We start from the raw sequence: 15692 nt of genomic DNA, 5'->3' as shown, positions 1-15692 counted from the left end.
AGAAACTATTATATGTTTTACACTTGACCAAAACTGAGCAAGGAGAAAGTTTTGATTTAAGCAGTACACCAAGAACAGAGGTAGACAAGAACTAAGTTCTGCTTTTATGATAAGTACCAGTACAAGAGCTCCAGAAGCATGTTAAACATTACAGCTTACCACTGAAATGGAACAGTCAAGAAAGAATAAGAATCTTAACTCCCCACAGCAAATTTCAGGATCTGCCTCTGTATTTCACTATCAATGCAATAGCACGCAGGCTATTGCTTATCAACTTCTGAAATGCTGCTACAGTCATAGGCAGATTCTGATGAATTATAAGTAAGGTAAAATTATAATTATAAAGAAACACACAGTTTAATATGGGTTTAACTGCTGTCATTTTACTATATCAACCAGGACAAGATTTAGTTTGGAAAGTACAACTGTGGGCAAGAGTCTGGAATAAGCAGCTCTTAGCTGTTTTGAAGTTTCCAATATGCAGTTTTTCAAGACTAGATCTTATGGTTGAACATTACAAATTATGTTTTTCAGTGTTCATTCCTCTTTCAAATGCAACTAGTTTTGTATGTTGGACATGCATTCATATTGTCTGCTGCTTAGCAAATAGTAAACTTAAGCAGAATCAGATCCTGCAGCAAAAGTTATTATATAGATATCTGCTACGAGATGTGCACAGTCAAATTCCAGAGACAAACGTTTGGACATCTGTTTAATTGCAAAGTGTGATCCTCAGTTGGTATCAAAGGATCAGGGGAGCCACACTATTAGCTGGAGGAGGAGCAGGATACCTCACAGCAAAACTTGAGGGAGAATTCCTCTACACGGCGACAGTGAATGAATGCAATGGAATTATGGCACTGTTCGCCCATCAGTGCTAAAGGCTGAGAACCTACAGACAGAGGTACTTTGCCATGTCTTCTCCAAGACGGCAAAATTGGATGAGCTCAGCCTCTACTTCGTAGGGAGTTCAAATGTTCTCTTCGTACTCTATTTTAAAATCTTTTTACTGGGGGCACTGTGGAGCCCAACGAAAGCAAGCACATATTGACAGCTCTTCTGCTTTGAGATTCTTTTCTCTATAAATATCATAAGCAGAGGGATTTTTCAACCCAGGATCTTCCAAATCAATGCTCTTGCAACATCGGGTATAAAGGGAGCAAAATTAGACCCTCAATACTCAGTAATTTTGGGTTTGAAATAACAAAGGTGATCCTCCAATGCCACATAAAATGGCGACAAAGAAAGGGAGCGTGCAGCCTAGCTCACTACTGTGAGAGATACAGGCCTTAAAATAGTTATTCAAACTCAGTTGGAAGTGACACCAAATATATCTCTTCCCTACTGATACCTACTCTCCATCTCAAAACCTCAGATCCACCCAGCATAACTTATTAGTAATCCCATTGTTCAGACAATCTGCTCTGTCAGAGAGAAGATGTTCAGTGTCACTATTCCCTCATTAATAGGGTCATGGATTTGGAACAACTAAAGTGGTTTACGTTTGTCATATGCAGGTACTCTCCATGTCTCTAGTGGGCTCACAATCTAAGTTTTTATACCTGTTACAACAGGTGTGCAGTGGACATTCTCTGTATTTTTCTTTGATTTTTATATCCTTCTCTCAATGTACTGAGAGGGGAGCTCAGATGATGCACTATTTGTACAGGAATGGGCTTTTACATATAGGCCATTTAAAAACATTTTTAGTATACCACCATATTACAAAGTAATAAAATCTGGGGGGGGGGGGGGGGGGGAGACAAATTTATTTGCTGCACTTGTACCCCACATTTTCCCACCTATTTGCAGGCTCAATGTGGCTTACACTATGTTGCAAAAGGTATAATCATAAACAGAGTAAGAGGTATGGTCTAATTTAACATATTACTGTGTAAGAAATTAGGTAGATAGGTCAGTAGAATTATTTACATAACACAAAATAAACAGGTAAGATATAATGACCAATAGTGATAATGTGATTAACAATCAAATTAGAAGGGATCAGTATTAGTTGGTTTAGATATAGAATGAAATCAAGTCATTAAGGAGGATTTTTATTGTAAGTCTCTTTGAACAGGTGCATCTTCAATAACTTCCGGAAGGTTGTCAAGTCATGCGTTGTTTTTATAGCATTCGGTAGTTTATTCCATGATTTTGTGCAGAGGTATGTGAAGGTAGATGCGTGCAGTAATTTTTATTTGAGTCCTCTACAATTGGGGTAGTAGAGGTTTAAGAAGGTACGTGATGAACTTTTGATGTTTCGATCAGGTAAGTCAATTAGGTCTGACATGTATGATGATGAGCTTCTCCATGGATGATTTTATGGGTTAAGGTGCAAACCTTGAATGCAACTCGATCTTTTGGTGGAAGCCAATGTAATTTTTCTCTGAGGGGTTTGGCGCTCTCATACTTCGCCTTTCCGAATATGAGTCTAGCAGCGGTACTTTGGGCAGTCTGGAGTTTCTTAATCACATCTACAAAAAGAATATACACAAAGGCGAATAGGGGGATTTTCATAAGATAAGTAGCCAATCAGAAGGGTAGGGGAAGAGGGAGATGGAATGAATAGTAGGGCAAGATCTATAATCAGCAGCAACTAAGCAGGCATATCAAGAAAGCAGTAGTGAAAAAGGACTAAATTTCAGGGGGGAATGATTGGTGGAAGTAAAAGGTCTTAGGAGCAACCTTAAGTTTTTTTTAAAAGAAAGTTCAAATTTAAGATCTTGCAGTAAATTGTTGCAAAGGGTTGGTACAAATACCCAAAAACAAGGGTCTCTTGTATGGTCTAGTCATATTAGCCTATTTGAAAGAATAGTTCAAAGATTATGATGGGAGGAACAGAGGGTTCTACCTGGAAAATATAGTGTGGAATGATGAAATGCTCATGTAATAATCCTAGAAAGATATAAACAAGATTTTAAGGAGACCGCAATAAGATATCAGAAGCCAATGATCTGTGAATATTAAAGAAGCAGCAAAATGTTCACCTTAAAAAGAGATGATGGAACCTTTGTCCACATGGGTGTTGTCTACAGACCACAGACACAATCAGAGGAACTAGATAAAGATCTGGTTACAGCTATCCAAAAATTGGGAAAGAAAAGAGGTGCTGTTGCTGGGAGATTTCAACCTGTCGGATGCAGATTGGAAAAGTTCCATCTATGAAATCAGAAAGAAGTAGAGAGATCGTGGATGCTTTTCAAGGTGCTCTGCTTAGACAAATGGTGAAGGAACCCACGAGAGGGGGAGCGATGCTGGATCTGGTGCTCACAAATGGGGAAGTGTGTAATATCTGAATGGGTGCCCATCTGGGCAGCAGTGACCATCAAACAGTTTGGTTTGACACAACATCTGAAGTGGAAGGCAGCCACTCAAAACTCAAAGTCCTGGATTTCTAACATGTTGAGTAAAATGGGGGAATACCTGAAGAAAGAGATGATGGGCTGGGAGGACATACGAGAAGTGGAAAGGCAGTGGTCCAGGCTGAAAAAAAGCTATAAATATGGCCACAAACCTTTATGTAAGGAGAGTAAATACAAGTAAGAGAAAAAGGAAATCGATATGGTTCTCTAAGTAAGCGGCTGAGAAAACATAAAATACAGAAAAACTGAGGAAGAGGAACAGAGAGGAATACCAAATGAAATTGAAAAAAACCCAAGAAAGATATACGTCTGGCGAAAGTGAAAATGAAGAACAAATGGCTAGAAATGTAAGGAGGAGCGACAAAAACTTTTTCAGGTATATTAGTGAAAGGAGGAAGACTAAAAATGGAATTGCGAGACTGAAAAGATGCTGCGAACCGCTATGTGCAGAATGATGAAGAAAAAGCAAATGTGCTAAACAAATACTTCTGTTCTGTTTTCACAGAAGAAAATCCTGGAGAAGGACCATGATTGACTGGCAAAAGTACATATGAGAATGGAGCAGATATAGCACCGTTCATGGAAGAGAGTGTTTAAGAACAACTTGAAAATCTAAAGGTGGACAAAGCCATGAGACTGGATGGGATCCATCCCAGGATATTGAGGGAGCTTAGAGAGGTTCTGGTAGGTCCTCGTAAAGATTTGTTTGGAGACAGGGGAGGTTCCGTGGGATTGGAGAAGAGCGGATGTGGTCCCTCAAAAGTGGTGACAGAGAAGAAGCTGGAAACTACAGACCGGTAAGCCTCACTTCGGTTATTAGAAAAGTAATGGAAGTGATGTTGAAGGAAAAGGATAGTGAATTTCCTGGAATCCAATAGGTTCAAGATCTGAGACAACATGGCTTTACCAAAAGTAAATCATGCCAAATGAATCTCACTGAATTCTTTGACTGAGTGATCAGAGAACTGGATCGAGGAAGTGCGATAAATATAATCAAGGACATGCGATAGATGTAATCTACTTAGATTTCATCAAGGCCTTTGACACGGTTCCTCATAGGAGGCTCTTGAGTAAACTTGACAGGCTGAAGATAGGACCTAAAGTGGTGAACTGGGTCAGGAACTGGTTGACGGACAGAAGCCAGAGGGTGGTGGTTAATGGAATTCACTCAGAGAGAAAAACAAGTAGTGAAGTGCCTCAAGGATCAGTGCTGGGGCCGATTCTGTTCAATATATTTGTGAGTGACATTGCCGAAGGGTTAGAAGGTAAAGTTTGCCTTTTTGCAGATATCATCAAGATTTGTAACAGAGTGGACACCTGGGAGGGAGTAGAAAACATGAAAAAGGATCTACAGAAGCTAGAAGAATGGTCTGTTTGACAATTAAAGTTCAATGCAAAGAAATGCAAAGTGATGCACTTAGGAGTAGAAATCCACGGGAGACGTATGTGTTAGGCGGTAAGAGTCTGATATGCACAGGCAGGGAGAGGGATCTTAGGGTGATAGTATCTGAGGATCTGAAGGCAACGAAACAGTGTGACAAGGCAGTGGCCGCAGCCAGAAGGATGCTAGGCTGTATAGAGAGAGGTGTAACCAGCAGACGAAAAGAGGTGTTGATGCCCGTGTACAAGTCATTGGTGAGGCCCCACCTGGAGTATTGTTGTAACTCCGCCCCTCCTGCCTGAGTATGATGACCCGGGTTTCGGCTGGTCAGATGTAGGCAGTCGTGGCAACCTTGCCGGAATTCAGTTCACAGGAAGGAGGAGGGAGAGACAAATAACTAACCACGTCCTTGACTTCCTAGAAACCAAGGAGGAAATTAAACTAAATTCAGGATTTTTCTTTTAACGGTTTGGGTGGCAATAAGAAGAGATTAGATTTTCAAAAACAATATAACATTTTTATTAAAACATTCTTTTACTTTGTAGAAAAAACAAATCAATTTCAACATACACCAGAATTTCCCTTTCCCACTTAAATGTTAACTTTGTAACCCTTAAACCCGAACTCCCAATAATAACCTTATTTTACTTGTATTCTTTTCACAGAAACCACCTTCGTCTTTACAGAGCTCTTTCCAGATAAGTATCTTCTTTTACCAATAATCAATTCCTCAAATTAGTTATAAAATATATTGTTTATCTCTTTTATAACCTTTAAGAATTGATTCTTTGTGTATCCCTTTTTATTGTTTTCACAGGTACTCCCGTTCACTATTCCTAAGGAACAAGGTAAGTATGTCTTTTTATTCCTCTTTCCTAATTGTCTTTCTCTACTTAAGTTTTCTCCGTGTTTTCAAAAGTCACTTAGCTGTTACCGATCTTCATTTGTTGGCAGCGTAGACTTTCTTGCGGAGGGGCCCTTGTGGTTTTCTGTATGTCTGCCAGTCTTGTCCAATTGAATCTTCTTCCTAAACTTCACTCTTAAAAAACTCAAAGAATGCAAAACCCTATTTTTCCTACAAGTGGGGTTTACACCTTTCCCTGCTTCTGAGGAGTATTACAAAAACTGTGGCCAAAATAATCTATTAAAATAAAATTAAGCAAACTTCCCTTTCCTTCCCAAGCCTGTACTCTTAGTTTTTAATTCCCTAAGCTGGGAGAGACTGGCAACCCTGCAGTCCTATGCACCACACTCTCAGCATTCCATGCACAACTCCCTATTACTGTTATTTTTTTAGTTACAACATTTTTATTGACACTTCAATAAAATACATACTTGACCATATGCATACAGCCTCACTGGTACAGATGTTCATAAAGAAACTTTTTTTTTTGTTGAGCTAGTACAGAGTGCCAAACAATTATCACATTTTATCCCCTTCCCCTTCTTTAACAGGAAAGATGTCCCCATGTCATGTACACTTTGCTTTAGTATTAACTATATATAGAGTTCTCCTACAGATGTTAGGTCTGAACCTCAGGTAAATATTTAACATGTTTTCCGTGCAGTCAATACAAGAGGTTCCGTATAATCAACTATTATGTGGCTGTTATCCTTATCTGCTCGCTGTATGGACAGTATATAATCCATATACCCTAACAACTACGAAACTGTGTCTTATATAGTCTTTAAACTGTTATTTAGTAAGTCTATTGCGAATCTATAATTAAACAACAGGTTTTCTAATAGCCAGTTGTTCTTCAATCTGTGCATAGTGTTGTTTCCACCTGTATGCCATCAATTTACATGTAGTTGGAGTATGCATCAACCTTTGGCCTCATTGGATGTTGCAACAGTGATTGTCAACCTTAATGAACATGGTATGCTGCGAGCAGCTTAATGTTCTCATCATCCAACTAAACCAACACTCAAAGGAACTTTATTGACCAATTAACAAGTGAACATTCCTTGTAATGCTCATATCCCCTCCCCCCATCCCTTTATCCTCCCCCTTACCCCCTTCCTCCTAAAATCTCATCGAATGTGTGTTTCTAAGAATAAGGTCATACATATGTATTCTCGACTGCTTCTCGGTTATAATGTGTTAAGTATAAGACTCCGTCCTCTTTGAGTTAATATGTCTAATAATGGCCCCCAAAGTTTTAGAAAACGCGCCTTGCGGCGGCATGAACCTTTAGCCTCCCTTGCTTCCCATGTCATTAGTTGATGTGTCTGGTTTCGCCAGTGCCAATAGTCTGGAGGCTTATCTGACGTCCAAGATTGTAATATGCATTTTTTTGCTACCAGACATAACTTTCGACATAGAAGTGTCTCGTCTGCTGTTAAACCCTGGAATGCTCCTGGGTAGTCCAAAACCAATTGCAGAGGAGTACCCACTATTCTACGTGATGTCAGTGAAATCATAAAGTGTACTATCTTCCGCCAATAGCTCTGAATCTTTAAACATTCCCAGAATGCGTGGTAAAAAGTGTTCTCTACAAGATTACATTTCAAGCATCTTGGTGTAAGGATTCCTCCCATTCGGGACAATTGAGCTTGTGTGATGTAGGCTCTATGTAATACCCTGAATGCACATTCCCTATAATTAGCTCCACTGACTAGCCGGGGAATACTTTTTATGTAGGCGTCAACATCCCAGTTAGATAAATCTTCTCCTATATCTGCCTCCCACCGCTGACGGAGCTGAGTCAACCCCACTCGCGGCGTCAGGGTCCACAATGTCCTCTGAAGCTGTGAGACTGATGGGGCTTCATCAGAGATATCATCAAAAAATTTTTGGATTTTCTCCCCTAAATGAAATTGTACCGCCTCCTTATCCAAGGATTGAATATAATGCTTCATCTGATTATAGCTAAAAGTGAACCTCCAATTTCCCTCTAATGTGAGTTGTCTTGGGGATTTCAATTTCCCTTCTCCATCTAATATTGTTTCTAATCGTTTAAGGCCTTTTTCCTCCCATTGTATAAAGACCGGATTTTCCAGCCCTGGTGGGAACATCGGGTTTCCCCTTATAGACAGCAATTCAGATATATTCGGGTTACCCCCCAGCTTCTTTGCCAAGCCTCTCCACGCTGCTTGTAGAGGCACTAAAAGTATGCAGTGTTTTATCCTTTGTGGCAGTAAAGTGTTTTTTATATGTAATAAGGTGGTCAAGTCGTATGGGCTAAAATAAGCTTTCTCCATCTCCAGGGGTGTATGTGTGTGTGAAGAGAAAACCCAATCTCTCACCACCCGCATCAAACTAGCAAAGTTGTAATATTGCAAGTTAGGAAGGCCCAGTCCTCCGTGCCGCCAGGCTCCCAGCAAAAAATGCATCTTGAGTTTAGCTTTCTTTCTTGCCCAACAGAACCGCCCCACTAATTGATAGAATTGTTTGATATCTTTTTGAAATAATTTCAGCGGCAGAACCTGCAGAACATATAACCACCTGGGTAAAATTACCATTCGAATAAGGCTAATCCGACCTATCAATGGCAAAGGTAGGGCCCTCCAGGTGTCTAGCTGCTGCGCAGTATGATTAAGCAACCGAGTGACATTCAGCTTGTATATATCCTCTATCCGCTCTGTCAGAAGAACTCCCAGGTACCGAAATGAGCCCTCTGCCCATCTCAAAGGAAAATTGTCTCTCCAGAAAAGTCGGGTAGTCATAGGGATAGCCAGAGCTTCCGATTTCTCTAGATTAAGCTTAAAACCGGAGTAATCTCCAAATTCTGCAAAAACTTCTAAAAGATCCGCAAGAGACTTTTGAGGACTAGTAAGAGTCATTAATAAATCATCGGCGAATGCCGCGATTTTAAATTCCGCCTGTCCTATCGTTACTCCTCTTATAGTCCTATTCGAAATTACATCCCGGATTAAGGGATCCAGATAAAGAGCGAAAAGCAATGGTGACAGTGGGCACCCTTGTCTAGTTCCACGACTTATCTCAAAATTCTCTGACCATGTTCCATTTATCAGGACCCGTGCTCGAGGGGAGGTATACAGGGCTTGAATTGCATGCACAAACCAACCAGAAAATCCATATTTAGTGAGGACAGAAAACAAAAAGGGCCATTCTACTCGGTCAAACGCCTTTTCAGCGTCGAAACTGATCAATAATGCATGCTCTGCCGAGTTCCTCAACTTTTCCAGTGTCATCAAGATACTACGCAAATTTTTTGTAACCGAACGGCCTTGAACAAACCCCACTTGTGCTTCATGAACGAGATTTGGTAATACTCTTCCCAACCTATTAGCCAGTATTTTTGCACATAATTTTACCTCGAAATTTAACAGGGATATAGGTCGGTAGGAAGATAACAACATTCCATCTCTGTTCGGTTTAGGTAATACCACTATCTGGGCCAAATTGAGGCCATCCGGCAGTGCTCCCAGTGCACCCATTCATTGAAAACCTTGGTCAGTGTGGGGACGATTTGATCACCCATCAATTTATAGAATTCGGGTTTAAAGCCATCTGCCCCAGGTGTCTTTCCTAATTTACTTTGACTGATTGCCCAAGCCACTTCGTCACAATTTATAGGGTCATTTAAATATTGATTATCTGTTTGTGTTAACACGGGGGTTTCTATATTTTGTAAGTACATATCGCTTTGCAGGTCTTGGCTACCTCCTGCTCTATAAAGTTGTTTATAATAACTATGAAAGGCCTCCCTTATCTCTCTATCTGTATGTAGTACCTTCCCATCTTTGTCTTTAACAGCCACTATATGCCTAGAAGCATACTGTGAGGCTATCACCTTAGCCAGCAGTTTCCCCCCCTTACTGCCATGTTTATACAACTGAAACCGATAATATACCTGTGACTTTACCGCCCTCTCGTGTATCAGGGAATTCACCGCTGCCTGAACTGACATCCACTCTTTTCGCACCCCAGGGGACGGATTCTTAGCATATTGTTTCCTCAGTCCTAGTAATTGCTTTTCCAAGTGCAGTAGCTCTCGGTCCCGAGCTTTTTTATAGTGACTGACATAGCTAATAACTTCCCCTCTTAGTACTGCCTTTGCTGCTTCCCAGAATATCGCCGAGTCTTCCACTGATCCCTCATTAAGATGTCTGTATTCTTCCCATTTGGCAATAAGAAATTCCTGAAATTTAGAGTCTTTATACAGATAACTGGGAAACGCCCAACCCCTATTTTTTTGTGCAGTATTATCTCCCACTTGCCATGTCATCCAAACTGTGGCATGATCTGAGATCACACAAGGTCCAATAGTAGCGTCAGTGATGTCTGTAAAGTTTTGTCGTGATATCAGCAAATAATCAATCCTTGATTGGGATTGGTGGGCCCTTGACAAGTGGGTATATTCCCTTTCTGTCGGGTGTAATGTACGCCAAACATCTATAAGATCTAATGTATTACACATATCGGGCAGCCCTCTAGTGCTCATTGTCCCTTTTTTCGGCTGTGGATGGGATTTATCAATTTGCGGATCCCACGTCATATTGAAATCACCCCCCAGCATCATGGGGAGTGGTGGCATCCCAGTGAGGGTTTGGAGAAGTCGTTTATAAAATTTAAGATCTAGCGTGTTTGGGGCGTATATACTGCCCAAAGTTATCTGCCGCCTAGCTATGGTAACATTACAGAGAATAAAGCGCCCTTCTGAATCTTTGCGCACATTTTGAATCTGGGATGCTACCCCTTTCCGGAAAAGAATAGCTACTCCTCCTTTATTGCCTATCGCAGATGAAGCAATACATTCTCCCACCCACCATTTAGCTAGCTTTGTGTGTTCTTGATCACTGAGATGCGTCTCCTGCAAAAGGGCCACATCAGCTCCTATTCTTTGGAGGTATTGCAGGATTTTAGATCTTTTAATAGGTGAATGTATGCCTCCCACATTCCATGTTACCAGCTTAATCATCTAATTTAAGAGAGGCAGTCATGATCAACCAATTATGAACCATATTAATTGAGAAGTGCCATCCCAGCCTTTGGCACCCCCCTTTCTTACCAAATACCTGTTTTAGTGGCAAAAATAAAAAATGCAGTCTGAAATACCAATCACATTCAGCTCCCTTACTCACACACATTCCATTTGACCTCGCTATTTTAATTTGCTTTATTTCTTTTCCTCTAAACCTTCCCCTAATCCCTCCCCCCTTCTTCTCCCCCTCCCCCCTTTGCTGCCCCTTCTATACCCTCTCGGCATGTGTTTCCCCTAGGGAAACCGTCACTTTTTAACGCTTACCCTTCCACTCTTCTATCATATAGTTTTACATTCTCCTAATTCCCTTTATCCCCCCACTAAACTCTTCAGATTCCTTGTCTCCGCTCATTATGCAGAATCTTTACTGTAACATATTTTCTTTTATATGTCTGGAATCCCCTTCAATAACTCACCCACGGTGCTCCCAAAACAGAACTCTTAACAGTGTCCATAACATAAGTGAACATCCATCAGTAACTTTAAAGATTTTTTCCCCCTTGATCTTATAACTGTTCAAGTTCTCTTTAACTTGTTCTTCCTCAATCCTCACTTTGTGCTGTCTGGTGTGTAATCCCATTAAGGAGTTTTAAGATGAATTTTATCAGATTTTTTGTAAGTCCTTACTGGTTCATGCAGGCACTGTATCCGCTGATGTGGAGGGCTCTAGTTGCTCCAGTCCGTCCACAAAGTTTTTTGCTTCCTTTTCAGACGTGAAGGATCTCGTTTTGCCCTGATACGTTATTCTCAAAGTTGCAGGGTATTGTAGGGTAAAACGAACTTTCAGATCAAAAAGTTTTGAGCATACTGGTGAAAATGCCCTCCTCTTTGCTGCTATTCCCGCAGAATAATCTTGAAAACAGAGAACTTTTTTATTCTCATAGGTCAAGGAGTTAGTGGACCGAGCTGCTTGTAGAATATACTGCTTGTGCATGAAGTTTAACACCCGGCATATTATCACCCGAGGCTTAGCAGTTTCCATCTGTCTGACCCCTAGTCTATGGGCTCGCTCTATTCTTAGAGGGCCGAGTGTTGCAGGGAATTCAATGCTGTCTGTCAGCCATTTTTCAAGGACTCTCTCTAGTTGCTTTCCCCCCAGGGCTTCAGGCAGGCCCACCAGACGGATATTATTCCGTCTGGAGCGATTTTCCAGGTCTTCCAGCTTGGATTCCAGGTCAGACAGTTTTTTCTTTAAGTCCTGTTGACTGTTTTCTATCCCCGCCATTTTTTCTTCCACTTCGCTAGTTTTATTCTGGAACGCTACGCATTCTTTGGTTAAGTCTTCCAATTTGGCGTTTAATTGTTCCAGTTTTTGATCAAGCTTTTGATCCAGCGGGGAAAGGCGTCGGTCTAACAGTTCCTCCATTACCACTGTTAGTTCGGATGTAATCTCCGCTACCCAAGCCGACGATACCGAGGAAGTCGTTTCGGGAGGGGACGCCGCCATCTTGTATTCCGTCGTCTTTCCCCGTTGTCGTTCTTTCTGGGCCGATTTCGCTGCCATGATCGGGGTTTCCGCTATTCCAGCTCTCCGGGTACCCTCACGCAGTCCACCTCTTTATTTTTTTGCGGTATGGGGGAGATTGATTCTTTTGCAGGCGCTAGACAGAGCAGGCAGGCAGCGGAGAGAAGATCACTCACGTCCTCTCACCACCATAGCGTCACGTGACCTCTGTATTACTGTTATTTTAAATATCCCCTTGCCACACTCCCTTCACTATTCACTCAAAATTCCCAAATCTCACTTTCTCAATCTCACTTTTACTATCACTCTCACCTCAATGCTTTCACTGCCAGCCAAACTCACTTCCTAAAACTTTTAATTTCCTTCAATTCCACACTGCCTATCCCACATCAAACAGCACATCCACTCTCTTCAGTTGCCAGAACCTCTCTGCAACTGCCAGCCAGCCCCGTCTCCCAGGTAACCCCTCCTTAGCTTCTCTTTCCAAACCCTTCTCAAAATTCTAAGCTACATTGCTGACTGGCGGAATGTTCACCAGCACAAGTAAATCCCCATTTTACCACTTTGTTTTTTTCTTCTTTCCCTAACCCCATGTTACATTGTGTTCAGTTTTGGTGGCCATATCTTGCTAAGTATGTAAAAAGACTTGAAGTGGTGCAAAGAAAAGCTACAAAAATGGTATGGGATTTGCGTTACAAGACGTACGAGGAGAGACTTACTACCTGAATATGTATATCCTGGAAGAAAGGAGAAACCGGGGTGATATGATATAGACGTTCAAATATTTGAAAGGTATTAATTCGTAAACAAACCTTTTCCGGAGATGGGAAGGCGGTAGAACTAGAGGTCATGAATCAAGGTTGAAGGGGAGCAGACTCACAAAAATGTCAGGAAGTACTTTTTTCATGGAGAAGGTGGTGGATATTTGGAATGTCCTCCCGCGGGAGGTGGTGGAGATGAAAATGGTAACAGAATTATAAAAATGTGTGTGATAAATACAAAGGAATCCAATTCAGAAGGAATGGATACACAGAAGCTTAGAGAAGATTGGGTGGCAACAGCGGTAATTTGGAAGCAAAGCTAGTGCTAGGCAGAATTCTATGGTCTGTGCCCTGAAAATGGCAAGGACAAATCAAGATCAGGTATACATATAAAGTAGCACATACAATGAGTTTATCTTGTAGGGCTGACTGGATTGATCGTACAGGTCTTTATCTGCCATCATCTACTATGTTACGATAATTTGTTTTTACCAATCAAGTTTGTTTGATGTATTCTGTAAACAATGACCTGGCTTGAATTGCAGCCTGAAAGCTAGAAACACTAGCCTGTTCCTATTATTTCTTTTTTCTAGAAAGCAGTCTAAATGTACAAATAAGTGGATGTCTGGTATGGTGATACGATCAGATTTGGCAGGATGGGTGGTAGTGGGCTGGTTCAGACACCATCAGAGAGCTATGCAGACAAACGGACAGCAAAAAGCCTGTCCAACCGTAAACCGCCAAGCTGTCCAGAAATCGCCACTATTTGCTAGTGCTAGTCACTCAAGTAATGCTCAGCATGGTTGCTGCTGGGCTGGGCTCTGCTGAGCATCACCTCTGCATTTTTTTCTCCTTCCTCGATGCCTCAAAGTCTTGATCTTCCTCTGCATGGCCGGGCTCTGCAGATACTTAAGCTGCGCCGTGCAGGAAGTTGGGGAAGTCTTGTGATTTCAAGTCTCACCAGACTTCCCAACTTCCTGCATGGCGCGGATCAAGTAACTGTAGAGCCCAGCTGTACAGAGGAAGATAAAGACTGAGGCAGCGAGGAAGGAGAAAAATACAGAACTCAACTGTAAAGGTAAACACGGGTACAGAATGCGTTAAAAGATGTTGTGGTGTTAAAATGAACTCAGTGCATTAAAAATTAACGCGCTAATTGTGTTAACGTGTTAATTGCCCACCCCTAATTCTTTTCCTTCCAGCTAATGTCAAATGGAAGATAAATTGTTGTGGTACTCCTTTCTCCTTGTTGTATCTGCTATTATTTCTGTTGTTACGTCTCAGTAAATTTCTTTTGCCTAAACTTGTCTAGATATTGCTTGAAAGGTGGTATATTAAATAACTCCAAAATAAATAAATACACAAAATAAGTATGAGAAAGTACCTGCTCGACTTGGCTTTCAATCTATTCAAGACAAACAGGACAAATAAGGGATTAGGGAGTTATTATGGGTACTTAACAGGTGAATAGTTGGTTAAGAGTTTAAAGCTGCCTCAAAAGTTGGGTTTTTAGCCTAGACTTGATTAGGGCCGGAGATGGAGCAAGACATACTGACAAAGTCTATTCCAGGCATACGACACAGCAAGATAAAAGGGAGAGAGGCTGAAGTTGGCAATGGAAGAGTAAGGTACAGATAAGAGTGACTTACCAGATGAACAGAGTTCCTGGGGAGGGGTGTAGGGAGAGTTAAGAGAGGAGAGATATTGAGTAGCTGCAGAATTAATGCACTTATAATTTAGTAAGAGGAGTTTGAACTGTATATGAACATAAGACCGTAACAATAGCCAACGGTCCATCTAGCCCAGTACCCTGCTTCCAACAGTGGACAATCCATGTCACAACTACCTGACAGAATCCCAAATAATAGCAGGATTCATGCTACTGATCTCAGGGAGGAGCAGTGGTTTTCCCATGTCTTGCTCAATAGCAGACTATGGACTTTTCCCACGGCTATCACGTTGGGCTCAAGGCAATAAATAAGATGTGAATGTGTGTATAGATGATCATGTTGTACCTTTGAGAATCTCCTCTATGGAGTTTGACTTCAAGTGGGCTCCTGACGTAGCAATGGCTCTGACAAGACAAAAGTGGTTAATGTGAATCTAGAGAAAGGGAGACTGCCCATTTGACAGGAAAGACAGATCGAAAATGGACCAAGAACACAACTAAGTATTTGGGGTTTCAGACAGGGTGGAATCAGGAAAACTATATGAAATTGACTGCAATAAAATTTTCAGTACAATCAGGGAGGACTTAGTTTTCTTACCTACAAATGCACTCAGTCTGCTGCCCCTCACTATCTTTCTACCCTCATCTCCCCTTACGTTCCCGCCCGTAACCTCCGTTCACAGGATAAATCCCTCCTCTCAGTACCCTTCTCCACCACCGCCAACTACAGGCTCCGCTCATTCTGCCTCGCCTCCCCTATGCTTGGAACAAATTTCCTGAGCCCTTACGCCAAGCCCCCTCCCGGCCCGTCTTCAAGTCTTTGCTTAAAGCCCACCTCTTCAATGCTGCGTTCGGCACCTAACCCTTACCGTTCAGTGAATCCAGACTGCCCCAATTTGACTGCCCCTATCAGACCAACCGTTCACTTGTCTATTAGATTGTAAGCTCTTTGAGCAGGGACTGTCTCTCTTTGTTAAATTGTACAGCGCTGCGTAACCCTAGTAGCGCTCTAGAAATGTTAAGTAGTAGTAGTAGTTTTCAAGCAATATACTTATCATGGTGGCAGAGGAAAGCAACAGTAAAGATGAATGTCCTTCTAA

The 15692-nt window shown here is 41.5% G+C and overlaps 1 protein-coding gene across 1 annotated transcript in view; it reads right to left on the bottom strand.

The window, feature by feature from the left end:
* Window positions 1-15692, bottom strand: part of AHCTF1 (AT-hook containing transcription factor 1) — a 553711-nt gene that overhangs the window by 111300 nt on the left and 426719 nt on the right.

The sequence above is a fragment of the Microcaecilia unicolor genome, chromosome 3 (assembly GCF_901765095.1).
Source record: "Microcaecilia unicolor chromosome 3, aMicUni1.1, whole genome shotgun sequence".
NCBI classification, from domain to species: Eukaryota; Metazoa; Chordata; class Amphibia; order Gymnophiona; family Siphonopidae; genus Microcaecilia; species Microcaecilia unicolor.
The sequence above is the reverse complement of the archived record's forward strand: the minus strand, read 5'-3'. Positions and strand labels throughout refer to the sequence as shown.